The following is a 14,427-nucleotide window of genomic DNA, read 5'->3' as shown; positions in this document are numbered from 1 at the left end:
CTCACACACACTCGCACACTCACACACACACTCACACACACACTCACACACACACTCACACACACAACACACGCAACACATAAACCACAAACAGTCTTCCTCGGGGCAATGTCATAAGTACGCGCACACAGCACGCACAACACACACGCACAACACACACGCACAACATACACGCACAACACACACGCACAACACACACGGGGGGGGGGGGTGACACGGGGGGGGGGGGTGACACGGGGGGGGGGGGTGACACGGGGGGGGGGGGGGGGTGACACGGGGGGGGGGGGGTGACACGGGGGGGGGGGGTGACACGGGGGGGGGGGTGACACGGGGGGGGGGGGTGACACGGGGTGGAGTGGCACGCGGCTGAATGACCGGTTCGCTCGCTCCGACGACGACTTCGCCTGCAGGCCTTCATAGGTGCTCGCTAACAGCACTTGCCCCAGCAGTCTGTCAAAGGCTATACGGGGGATCTTTGTCTTTAGATTGCTGGCAACCCCATCCGCTTTTGTGCCATAGCCCCGGCCTTCATAGGTGCTCGCTAACAGCACTTGCCCCAGCAGTCTGTCAAAGGCTATACGGGGGATCTTTGTCTTTAGATTGCTGGCAACCCCATCCGCTTTTGTGCCATAGCCCCGGCCTTCATAGGTGCTCGCTAACAGCACTTGCCCCAACTGTGTATCAAAGGCTATACGGGGGATCTTTGTCTTTATGGTGCTGGCCACCCCACCCGCTCGTGTGCCATAGCCCCGGCCTTCATAGGTGCTCGCTAACAGCACTTGCCCCAACTGTCTATCAAAGGCTATAGGGGGATCTTTGTCTTTAGATTGCTGGCCATTTGGATATTCATAACATAATTCGCGAGGCCGTACAAAATCATCAACTTCAAAATTTGCCCGTCATATTTGGTCAAAACATTTAATGAACTCGCCCCTAATGCGATGAGCTGGAACTGCTTCTCTCTCTTTTGGCGAGGCGTGCGATGATGTTAGCTGGTCTTGATGATGTTGCTGATGCTACTCGCAACTGCTGTTCCAGGTTTACTCCTAGATTTGTTGAATTTCGAGTCCCGCCTACGGTTGCTTTGGCAGGGCCAGAGACCAAATGATTTCAGGCCCGCGGGCCGGACGTTCTTGACCCCTGTCCCACGGCAGAGGTCGCAACCGGGTACCCGATACCCGTACCCTACCCGATACCCGGCTACCCGTACCCGGGCGGGTACGGGTAGCCGTTTGCGACCCTGGTGCGGCCGGGTACGGGTAGGCCGTGAGTCACTGGTGAGTCACTGGTGTTTGTCACTCATTTCCCAACGTCTTGTCTCTTCTCACAATTCAAGTTCCTAGAATCAACCCACCCGCGCCTGCAACATGGCTTCATCCCAGAGGTCGCAATCGGGTACCCATACCCTACACGATACCCGGCCGGGTACGGGTAGCCGGGTATCGGGTAGGGTACGGGTACCCGTTTGCGACCCTGGTGCGGCCGGGTACGGGTACGGGTAGGCCGTGAGTCACTGGTGAGTCACCGTTTGTCACTCATTTCGGCTGGGGTACGGGTAGGGAATTGACCCTGGTGCGGCCGGGTACGGCCGGGTACGGGTAAGGAATCAAAACCCGTTTGCGACCCCTGTCCCACGCGTGGATGTGCACTGCCCCCTGCTGTTTACGCAGAGGATTGATGCCATCAGAACGCGCACAGCACTACGTGACGAACGGGACCGTGGGAATCAATCTCGATTTGAAGCTTTCGTGACTGCAAGGATTCATATTCTTAGTTTTTTTCGGTAAAGTCGCGTAGGTAAGAAATTTAAATTGAAATTAATAAAAAAATAAAAAAATAAAAATCACGACGTTTCGGAGGCAGCACAAGTCTCCGTCATCAGGTGGGACCGTCACAGCCAGATTAGCTGCATCAAGTGAGGCAGGGATTCAAGATGCAAGCTCCTGTTATCGCTGCTTCTCTTGAGGAAGGCCAGCGCCTCGAGAAGCTGTGACTTCTTGTCTCGTCTGTCTGTTAAAAACTCTAACAGATAGGTGGAATTCCTTCCCGTAGAGGGCATTCATTCTAGATTTGAAGCTTTCGTGACTGCAAGGATTCATACTCGTAGGTTTTTTCGGTAAAGTCACCATGTAGGTAAAAAATGAAATTAAAATTAATAAAAATAAAATAATAAATTCACGACGTTTCGGAGGCAACACAAGTCTCCATCATCAGGTGGGACCGTCACAGCCAGATTAGCTGCATCAAGTGAGGCAGGGATTCCAAGATGCAATTTAAGATGTATTTAAGAGCTTGCATCTTGAATCCCTGCCTCATTTGATGCAGCTAATCTGGCTGTGACGGTCCCACCTGATAACGGAGACTTGTGTTGCCTCCGAAACGTCGTGATTTTTATTATTTTATTTTTATTAATTTCAATTTCATTTCATACCTACGTGACTTTACCGAATGCACCAAAGAGTAAAGAGACCGTGGGAATCAATCTCGATTTGAAGCCCCAAAACGTCGCGATTTTATTTATTTAATTTTAAACCAAAGAGTAAAGAGACCGTGGGATTTTTGTGTGCGAACATTTTCGTCTGCCAGCAGTAGTCGTTGGGCACGTTGTGATGTTTTTTTTATCGTTCATTGTGTTGTTGAAGTCAGCTGTGTCCAGGAATGGGCAAAAACCTAGCCCACTTTTCACCCAGTCTCTGCGTGTCTCTGCGTGTCTCTGTGAGTCTCCACGTGTCTCTGTGAGTCTCGATGTGTCTGTATGAGTCTCGGTTTTTCTATGAGCCTCTATGGATATCTATTAGTTTCTATGTATCTCTGAGTCTCTATGTATCTCTATCAGTCTCTATGCATCTCTGAGTCTCTGTTTCTGTTTCTCTATGTATCTCTATGAGTCTCCATGTATCTCTATGTATCTCTATGAGTCTCTGTGTATCTCTATGAGTCTCTATGTATCTCTATAAGTCTCTGTGTATCTCTATGAGTCTCTGTGTATCTCTATGAGTCTCTATGTATCTCTATGGGTCTCTATGTATCTCTATGGGTCTCCGTGTATCTCTATGAGTCTCTGTGTATCTCTATGAGTCTCTATGTATCTCTATGGGTCTCCGTGTATCTCTTTGAGTCTCTATGTATATCTATGTATCTCTATGGGTCTTGTGTATCTCTATGAGTCTCTATGTATCTCTATGGGTCTCCGTGTATCTCTATGAGTCTCTATGTATCTCTATGTATCTCTGTTAGTTTCTTAAGCCTTTGAGCAGCTGACCAGGATGGGACAAACGCCTGTCCCACTTTTCACGAGGGGTTCTGTCGAACGGCACAGACGAAATGTTTCTAAACTAACATTAAACACTAACAATAACATATTTGAGAATTACGGTTAAGAGACAAACAACATGTACGCACTACAATAAAAAAATAATTTGAACGCGTTTTTGCTTAAAATCTCATCGGTGGTCTTATCCACTGCTGGATGAGGGCTATGAAATAATTCAATAATTGGACTTCAAATCTCATCGGCGAGTGTGTCGCTATCCCTCGGATGAAGAAGCAACGAGAATTAGCAACAATCATCCTGTGGCCATCTGTGCGGAGATTAGCAAACAGCAGCAACAACAACAACTACAATGATCGTGATGATGATGATGATAATAAAAAAACAAGCCGGAGTGGATTGCAACGTTGGGTTATCTTAAAAAAAAACATTAATATTTATACCATTGTAACCTCATTTGCCAGTAAAAAAACATGATCATTTTTTTTTACCCTTCTATCTGGCAACAAAACTGACACCTTTTTTACAAGGAGTCATGTTTGCATAGACCACAATACCTGCGGTCATAATGCAAACAAAAAACACAACTCTGATAATGTATGCACTGTCGGGTGTGGACCAATCAACTTCAAGGATTGAACCCACGACCTCCTGTACACCAGGCGAGGTAGTTAACATCTCTGAGCCACCGTGATGATGATGAGAGAGAGAGACACGCAAACTCCAAATATACAGCAGCAGCAGGCGTCAGGGTCTGGATCGAACCCACGACCTCCTGTACACCAGGCGAGGTAGTCAACATCTTGGGGGGGAGGGGTGGTGGTCACCAGATGTCACATGACCCTTCCCCTGTGTCTGTAGCCACCTCTACCCCCCACCACCGCCTCCCCCCCCCCCCCCCCCACATGGGTGATGATGACGGTGGTGGTGGTGGTGACAAGGGGGAGTAGGCCTCCATCCAGCAGTCGATCGACCATGGGTGATGATGACGGTGGTGACGTCAAGGGGGCGGGGGGGGTGTGGCGATTGAGGCTCCCACGTGCGTGAGCAATTGAAATCCTCTCCGTCTCGCTCCAGGAATTTCCAAATTCTCTTTTGTCCGGGCACTCTCCCGTCTGACCGGTTCTTGCTGTTGTTACGTCTCTCTCCCCTCTCTCTTTTTATTTTTATTTATTTTTTTTCTTTTCTTTTCTTTTTTCTTCACGTCCTTGCGCGGGGGCAATGCTCATCTTCTCTTGTATCGTTGCAATTTTAGTATCTGTACTGCCGGAGCAAGTACCGTACTTTCCTCTCTCCCCTCTCTCTATGGGCAGTTTAGTCTATGGTGCAGTGTTGAGTCTATGGTGCAGTGTTGAGTCTATGGGCAGTGTTGAGTCTATGGTGCAGTGTTGAGTCTATGGGTAGTGTTGAGTCTATGGTGCAGTGTTGAGTCTGTGGGCATTGTTGAGTCTATGGGCAGTGTTGAGTCTGTGGGCAGTGTTGAGTGTATTGGCAGTGTTGAGTCTATGGTGCAGTGTTGAGGCTATGGTGCAGTGTTGAGTCTATGGTGCAGTGTTGAGTCTATGGGCAGTGTTGAGTCTATGGTGCAGTGTTGAGGCTATGGTGCAGTGTTGAGTTTATGGGCAGTGTTGAGTCTATGGGCAGTGTTGAGTCTATGGTGCAGTGTTGAGGCTATGGTGCAGTGTTGAGTCTATGGGCAGTGTTGAGTCTATGGGCAGTGTTGAGTCTATGGGCAGTGTTGAGTCTATGGGTAGTGTTGAGTCTGTGGGCAGTGTTGAGTGTATTGGCAGTGTTGAGTCTATGGTGCAGTGTTGAGTCTATGGGCAGTGTTGAGTCTATGGGCAGTGTTGAGTCTATGGTGCAGTGTTGAGGCTATGGTGCAGTGTTGAGTCTATGGTGCAGTGTTGAGTCTATGGTGCAGTGTTGAGTCTATGGGCAGTGTTGAGTCTATGGTGCAGTGTTGAGGCTATGGTGCAGTGTTGAGTCTATGGTGCAGTGTTGAGTCTATGGGCAGTGTTGAGTCTATGGTGCAGTGTTGAGGCTATGGTGCAGTGTTGAGTCTATGGTGCAGTGTTGAGGCTATGGTGCAGTGTTGAGTCTATGGTGCAGTGTTGAGTCTATGGGCAGTGTTGAGTCTATGGGCAGTGTTGAGTCTATGGGCAGTGTTGAGTCTATGGTGCAGTGTTGAGGCTATGGTGCAGTGTTGAGTCTATGGGCAGTGTTGAGGCTATGGTGCAGTGTTGAGTCTATGGTGTAGTGTTGAGTCTATGGGCAGTGTTGAGTCTATGGTGCAGTGTTGAGTCTATGATTAGTGTTGAGTCTACGGTGCAGTGCTGAGTCTCTAGAGGAGTCTGTATGTACAGGATGTTGTTCTTCTTTCACCACCATGCGTGGGTGGCGCCCCTCCAGAGCTCGAGATGAGACGGCACTTGCAGGGACTGCGCTTTAGCCTCGTCCCGGCTCTCCCGATGAACAGCGCACCCCCCTCATCTATTATTGAGATAATGCCTCCTGTCCAGACACTGCAGCTCACGGGAAGCGCGCGCTAATTAACATTAAGAAGTCAATTCTGCGTATAATCTTTCACTCGTCCCCCTCCGCTGAATGTCTCGTCTCTTATCTCATCACTACGTCTCTATCTCGGGTCAACATCTCTCTCAACTCAACACTACATATCTGGTGTCAACATCTCTCTCAACTCAACACTGCATCTCTGGTGTCAACATCTCTCTCAACTCAACACTACATCTCTGGTGTCAACATCTCTCCCATCTCACCACTACATCTCTGGTGTCAACATCTCTCCCATCTCAACACTACATCTCTGGTGTCAACATCTCTCCCATCTCACCACTACATATCTGGTGTCAACATCTCTCTCAACTCGCCACTGCATCTCTGGTGTCAACATCTCTCTCAACTCAACACTACATCTCTGGTGTCAACATCTCTCTCAACTCAACACTACATCTCTGGTGTCAACATCTCTCTCAACTCAACACTACATCTCTGGTGTCAACATCTCTCCCATCTCAACACTACATCTCTGGTGTCAACATCTCTCTCAACTCAACACTACATCTCTGGTGTCAACATCTCTCCCATCTCAACACTACATCTCTGGTGTCAACATCTCTCCCATCTCAACACTACATCTCTGGTGTCAACATCTCTCCCATCTCAACACTACATCTCTGGTGTCAACATCTCTCTCAACTCAACACTACATCTCTGGTGTCAACATATCTCTCAACTCAACACTACATCTCTGGTGTCAACATCTCTCCCATCTCAACACTACATCTCTGGTGTCAACATCTCTCTCAACTCAACACTACATCTCTGGTGTCAACATCTCTCTCAACTCGCCACTGCATCTCTGGTGTCAACATCTCTCCCATCTCAACACTACATCTCTGGTGTCAACATCTCTCCCATCTCAACACTACATCTCTGGTGTCAACATCTCTCCCATCTCAACACTACATCTCTGGTGTCAACATCTCTCTCAACTCAACACTACATCTCTGGTGTCAACATATCTCTCAACTCAACACTACATCTCTGGTGTCAACATCTCTCCCATCTCAACACTACATCTCTGGTGTCAACATCTCTCTCAACTCAACACTACATCTCTGGTGTCAACATCTCTCTCAACTCGCCACTGCATCTCTGGTGTCAACATCTCTCCCATCTCAACACTACATCTCTGGTGTCAACATCTCTCCCATCTCAACACTACATCTCTGGTGTCAACATCTCTCTCAACTCAACACTACATCTCTGGTGTCAACATATCTCTCAACTCAACACTACATCTCTGGTGTCAACATCTCTCTCAACTCAACACTACATATCTGGTGTCAACATATCTCTCAACTCAACACTACATCTCTGGTGTCAACATCTCTCTCAACTCGCCACTGCATCTCTGGTGTCAACATCTCTCTCAACTCAACACTACATCTCTGGTGTCAACATCTCTCCCATCTCAACACTACATCTCTGGTGTCAACATCTCTCTCAACTCAACACTACATCTCTGGTGTCAACATCTCTCCCATCTCAACACTACATCTCTGGTGTCAACATCTCTCTCAACTCAACACTACATATCTGGTGTCAACATCTCTCCCATCTCAACACTACATCTCTGGTGTCAACATCTCTCTCAACTCAACACTACATCTCTGGTGTCAACATCTCTCTCATCTCACTACTACATATCTGGTGTCAACATCTCTCCCATCTCAACACTACATATCTGGTGTCAACATCTCTCCCATCTCAACACTACATCTCTGGTGTCAACATCTCTCTCAACTCAACACTACATCTCTGGTGTCAACATCTCTCCCATCTCAACACTACATCTCTGGTGTCAACATCTCTCTCAACTCAACACTACATATCTGGTGTCAACATCTCTCCCATCTCAACACTACATCTCTGGTGTCAACATCTCTCTCAACTCAACACTACATCTCTGGTGTCAACATCTCTCTCAACTCAACACTACATCTCTGGTGTCAACATCTCTCCCATCTCAACACTACATATCTGGTGTCAACATCTCTCCCATCTCACCACTACATCTCTGGTGTCAACATCTCTCCCATCTCACCACTACATCTCTGGTGTCAACATCTCTCTCAACTCAACACTACATCTCTGGTGTCAACATCTCTCTCAACTCAACACTACATCTCTGGTGTCAACATCTCTCCCATCTCAACACTACATCTCTGGTGTCAACATCTCTCCCATCTCACCACTACATATCTGGTGTCAACATCTCTCCCATCTCAACACTACATATCTGGTGTCAACATCTCTCTCAACTCAACACTACATCTCTGGTGTCAACATCTCTCTCAACTCAACACTACATCTCTGGTGTCAACATCTCTCTCAACTCAACACTACATCTCTGGTGTCAACATCTCTCTCAACTCGCCACTGCATCTCTGGGTGTCAACATCTCTCTCATCTCACTACTACATCTCTCTATCTCGGGTCAACATCTCTCCCATCTCATCACTACGTCTCTATCTCGTGTCAGATGCTGCACTTGTCGAAAAGAAAAAAGAGACGGGGAGAGAGGCAGGGAGAGAGACGGAGAGAGAGGCGGGAGAGAGAGAGGGAAGAGAGAGAGAGAGATACAGGGAGGTAACGAGAGCCAGTCAAGAGCGAGCAGTCACGGGAGAAATGGATTTTTAGAGGCAGAAAAAATTAACCCGTTAAAACAAAGTTTTTCACTATAAATCCTTGATATGCGTGGCATCGGTTTTATTTTATTATTCATTTCTGTTTTTCTTGAGTAAGAGTTTCATTTTTATCACATTGGTATTTTAAATTAAATATGATTTTTTTTTTCCTAAAAAGTGGAAATTTTTTGAAAATAAATTGTCACGCACAACGAGTCTGTGTGCAAAATGTCAGCTCGATTGGATCACGGGAAGTGGGTTAAAAAACGACCGAAAGATTTGCACGGTCGTAAGCGCGCAAGCAAGTGAACTTAATATAAAGGATTTAAAAAGAGGTAGGGGGGAGAGAGACACGAAAAAAGAATGAAAGTAGATAAAAAATAATAAAAATAATTAAAAAAGTAAAGACAAAATAAAATGTTGTTTTAATAAAAATTTGAAAAAAGACAAAAAAAGAAATAAAAAAGAAGAGAAAAAAAATTGATAATCGGGGAGAGAGAGAGATGCAGGGAGGGAATGAGAGTGAGTCGAGCCAGACGTACACCGCACAAATTGTGCCACTTTTCTCAAATTGCCAACCGGGACGACAACAACAACAACAACAACAAAAAAATGCATTCTGCAAAAGCGCCCTGCGCGATTAGGGAGCGAGCGAGATTACGGTCGATGCCAATTAACCAATCAGCCCCGTCTTACCTTCTCAACCTAATTGTTTAAAATTTTATTTCGGAGAAATCACGACCCCTCGTTGCTCAACGTTGCGTCGTCAGCCGCGTGGTCAATCCACTGCTGGATGATGACCCCCCTGAATAATAGAGAAATCTGTGCGTTGTGTGTGTGCGCTTGCAGATAAGCTATGTGTGTGTGTGTGTACGCGGAACTTCTTTCGCACCGTACGTAGTCAACCTTGCTTATCGGAGGTGGCTGGGAAGAACAAACTGAACAACAACAAAAAAGTCAGTTCTAAAGAAACGAGTTTGTCAATCGAGATGATGATGATGATGTAAAAGTGCATCACAGCTCCCAACAGCTTCCTAATATCGGAAGGGAGGAGAGCGTTCCAGACGGCCACAGAAGCAGCGGTAGATCTGCCGTCTCTCCGCTCGACGGCTGAGCCGAAAGTCACCACTGCGAGGATGAGCGGAGTGTCACGTGGTGGTGATGATGATGATGGTGGTGGTGATGGTGGTGGTGGTGGTGATGATGATGGTGGTGGTGGTGGTGATGATGATGATGGTGGTGGTGGTGATGATGATGATGGTGGTGGTGGTGATGATGGTGGTGGTGGTGGTGGTGATGATGATGATGATGGTGGTGGTGATGATGATGATGGTGGTGGTGATGATGATGATGATGGTGGTGATGATGATGATGATGGTGGTGGTGATGATGGTGGTGGTGGTGGTGGTGATGATGATGATGGTGGTGGTGATGATGATGATTGTGGTGGTGGTGGTGGTGGTGGTGATGATGATGGTGGTGATGATGATGATGGTGGTGATGATGATGATGATGATGATGGTGATGATGGTGGTGATGATGGTGGTGATGGTGATGATGATGTGATGGTGGTGATGATGATGATGGTGGTGATTTTGGTGGTGGTGGTGGTGGTGGTGATGGTGATGGTGGTGGTGGTGGTGGTGATGATGGTGGTGGTGATGATGGTGGTGGTGATGATGGTGATGATGATGATGGTGATGATGATGATGGTGATGATGATGATGGTGGTTTAGAGCTCCTTGACAAGATAAGCGACAGGACATTTAAGTTGCAAAAATAAATCGACAGAGTTACACAGAGGCCCGTAGCGTTACGTAGACATCCACAGAATGGCAACGAGACCCAGAGAGTTTACGTAGCTGACGTGAAAGTGCATCACAGCTCCCCAGTGGCAACCTAATAACACGGGCAGGGAGGAGAGCGTTCCAGACGGCCGGGAGGAGAGCGTTCCAGACGGCCACAGAATCAGCGGTGGTTCCGCCGTCTCTCCGCTCGACGTGCCGAGCCAACCGCGAAGATGTCACCGCAGTTTCGCGTGGTGGTGATGACGATACTCTTAGTTCTTTCGGTAAAGTCACGTAGGTAAAAAATGAAATTAAAATTAATAAAAATAAAATCACGAAGTTTCGGAGGCAACACAAGTCTCCGTCATCAGGTGGGACCGTCACAGCCAGATTAGCTGCATCAAGTGAGGCAGGGATTCAAGATGCAAGCTCTTGTTATCGCTGCTTCTCTTGAGGAAGGCCAGCGCCTCGAGAAGCTGTGACTTCTTGTCTCGTCTGTCTGTTAAAAACTCTAACAGATAGGTGGAATTCCTTCCCGTAGAGGGCATTCATTCTAGATTTGAAGCTTTCGTGACTGCAAGGATTCATACTCGTAGGTTTTTTCGGTAAAGTCACCATGTAGGTAAAAAATGAAATTGAAATTAATAAAAATAAAATAATAAAATCACGACGTTTCGGAGGCAACGCAAGTCTCCGTCATCAGGTGGGAGTCCTCTCGTCCTCTGGCTTGAGATGGCTGCCACCTATGGGTCAGATGATTGCATGGCAGCATTAAGCAATTGGTAATTAAATATAATATTTTTGTCCTAAAAGGTGTAAATTTTTTGGAAAACATTTTACACGAACATTAATTGTCACGCACAACGAGTCTGTGTGCAAAATGTCAGCTCGATTGGATCACGGGAAGTGGGTTAAAAAACGACCGAAAGATTTGCACGGTCCTAAGCAAGCAAGCAAGTGAACTTAATATAAAGGATTTAAAAATGAGATGTGATCGAGCAAATCTGAGATCAGATTTGGAATCAGCACCCTGAAATTAGTTTTTTTTGTTGACCAGTGTTATCCTAGTAGCACAAGTAGCTACACATGCTACGGACCCCACACTTTCAAGGGCCCCACGCTAAACGCTTTCAAGCCATCAATTCCGGTTCATTGATTCTGCACTTGCTCTATTACTATAGTACTATACCGCCTTCGACTTTTACGAACGACCGGGTGTTTAAGGTCACCGATTTGTCGTATTATTCGGCTGTGTAGCGAATGAAAAAAATACAATTACTTTAACTGTGCAAGTAAAAAAAAATTGTGTTTTAATATTTAAGTGTTTTTTTATTTTTTATTTTATTTTTTAGGGGCCCCTTTTATAACATAATCCCGCACTGGTTAAGACGTTAAAACACCGAGCACAATCCTTTTCCAAGGAATCCCGTCTGCGTTAATGACGTTACTTGTGGCAGGAGCTGCGTTTCATGTCTCCAGGCAAGAGAGCTGTTCCCTGCAGGATGTATAAATTATTCAGCCTGCTTCTGGCTCTTCTGACGATATCATTTCGTGCTGTGGTTGGTGGTGGTTTCTTGGTTCTTTCGGTAAAGTCACGTAGAAGGGAAGTAATACAATAATAAAAAATAAAACATCATAAAATAATTCTCACGACGTTTCGGCCACAACGCAAGCAGCCGTCCTCAGGTGAAGAACAGGTCTGTCGATAAGACAGATTCAGACTCTGTCTTATCGACAGACAAATGATCTACAGATTATTTTATTACTTCCCTTCTACAGATTCAGACTCTGTCTTATCGACAGACCTGTTCTTCACCTGAGGACGGCTGCTTGCGTTGTGGCCGAAACGTCGTGAGAATTATTTTATTATGTTTTATTTATATTATTTTATTATTTCCCTTCTACGCGACTTCACCGAAAGAACCAAGAAGATGAATCCCTGCAGTCACGAAAGCTTTAAATCAAAATGTTATTTTTATTATGTTTTAATTTTTTTTATTTTATTATTTCCATTCTACGTGACTTTACCGAAAGAACCAAGAAGATGAATCCCTGCAGTCATGGTTGGTGGTGGTTAGCGAAGGGGGGCTATTTTTTTTCGCGTTTTATTTTTTTCTCTCTCCAAATGGAGCCACTGCCATTACCCCCCCCACCACCCTCAATCTTCCCCCCCCCTCCCTCCATCCACCCCTCACAAATAAATAACGAATAGGCAAATAAATAAGCAATATGTGGACCGCGATGGAATAAATAACAACAGGGAAGTTGAATTCATTAAATCATTTATGGCTCCACCCCTCCCCACTCACACAAACCTACACACACACACACACACCTACACACACACACCTACACACACTCACTCGCACACACCTACACACACACACCTACACACACTCACACGCACACACCTACACACACTCACTCGCATACACTCACACACCTACACACACACACCTATACACTCACACCTACAAACTCACACCTACACACACTCACACAAACCTACACACACACACAACAACAACCGCCATTCGCCACTAAGTGGCGGTGACGTCACCACGACGCTTGTGCCAGGCCATGTGCACCTTGAGGCCACGTGAAGTGTCGAACGCCCGCTGGCAGGAGGTCACGGGGCAGACCCAGGTGCCACGAGTCGACTGACTGAGATGACCGAGATGACTGGCTGATGCACCACCTCTGCCCCCTGCTGTACCAACTTGCTGTGCTTTAGCCACCCGGCGCTCCGCTCGTTGTTGTGAGCGTCGCTCCTCCGCCCTCCGTTGTTGTTGGAGGGCGACTGCCTCCAACTGCCCAGTAGCGTCCTTCACGAGCCTCCTGCACTGAGGCCGATCTTGACACCGCTCCCCCCACACACCTACACACACCTACACACACCGACACACACACACTCACACCTACACACACTCATACACCTACACACCGACACACACTCACACACACTCACACACACCTACACACACCTACACACTCACACACATCTACACACACTCACACACCTACACACACTCGCACACACTCACATACCTACACACACTCACACACCTAGCCACCAACACACCTACACACCCTACACACACTCCCACACACCTACACACCAATACACCCTACACACACTCACACACACTCACACACCTACACACACACACCTACACACACACACCTACACACCCTACACACACCTACACACACACACACACACCTACACACACACTCACACACACCTACACACACTCACACTCGCACACACTCACACCTACACACACACACCTACACACCTACACACACACAGACTCCACACCTACACACACCTACACACACTCACACACCTACACACACTCACACACTCACACACACACACCTACACACACTCACCCATCCACTCATCACAGACTCCACACACTCACACCTACACACACTCACACCTACACACACACACTCACACACCTACACACACCTACACACACACAGACTCCACACCACATCGATCTCGATACGGATTTGCTGTGAGCGAGCGCCGTCTTCTGGCGGAAGCCACCACTAACACCACCACCCCCACCACTAGCACCACCCCCACCACCACCCCCACCACTAGCACCACCACCACCTCCACAACCACCACCACCACCAGCCCCACCACCACCTCCACAACCACCACCACCCCCACCACCACCACCCCCACCACTAGCACCACCACTAGCACCACCACCACCCCCACCACTAGCACCACCACCACCCCCACCACTCCCACCACCCCCACCACTCCCACCACCACCCCCCACCACTCCCACCACCCCCACCACCACCTCCATCCACTCCATCCCCCCCCTCTTCTAAGACCGAACCATTCCGTGGGGGGGGGAGTAGGAGGTGGTGGCTTTTGAAATCTCTCAAATGCCCTCAAATTATAGAGAATTAAAATCTCTGAAATGCGTGTGGTGTGCTACCCCCTTCGGCATTGTGGTGGGTGATGGTGGAGTTTTTTTTGTGTTAATCCCGCAACCATTTTAAATTCGTCCCACACATCATTATTTTCGGGGTTGGGTTTATTTTCTCAACGATGAGAATGTTTTAGTTTTTTTTTACAGATTCCTACCAAAATAGATTTTTTTGTCTCGCTTCAGAATTCCATGTCGTA

General features: G+C 47.3%; 1 protein-coding gene, 1 long non-coding RNA gene and 1 other non-coding gene across 3 annotated transcripts in view; 1 reads left to right on the top strand and 2 right to left on the bottom strand.

Moving 5' to 3' along the window:
• The window catches only part of TTLL11 (tubulin tyrosine ligase like 11), a 263,922-nt gene that overhangs the window by 75,243 nt on the left and 174,252 nt on the right, over window positions 1–14,427 (bottom strand). The gene's annotated exons all lie outside the window — the stretch shown is intronic.
• Window positions 1–14,427, top strand: part of LOC144951268 (uncharacterized) — a 48,447-nt gene extending 34,020 nt beyond the window's left edge. Inside the window, exon 3 of the long non-coding RNA XR_013640461.1 lies at window positions 14,414–14,427. This is a non-coding gene — a long non-coding RNA (uncharacterized LOC144951268). The remainder of the gene's footprint in view (window positions 1–14,413) is intronic.
• LOC144951326 (U6 spliceosomal RNA) lies at window positions 4,443–4,550 on the bottom strand. The gene has a single exon (XR_013640473.1). It is a non-coding gene; the product is annotated as a U6 spliceosomal RNA (small nuclear RNA).

The sequence above is a fragment of the Lampetra fluviatilis genome, chromosome 61 (assembly GCF_964198595.1).
Source record: "Lampetra fluviatilis chromosome 61, kcLamFluv1.1, whole genome shotgun sequence".
NCBI lineage: Eukaryota > Metazoa > Chordata > Hyperoartia > Petromyzontiformes > Petromyzontidae > Lampetra > Lampetra fluviatilis.
Note: the sequence above shows the minus strand (reverse complement) of the source record. Positions and strands in the feature narration are given on the sequence as shown.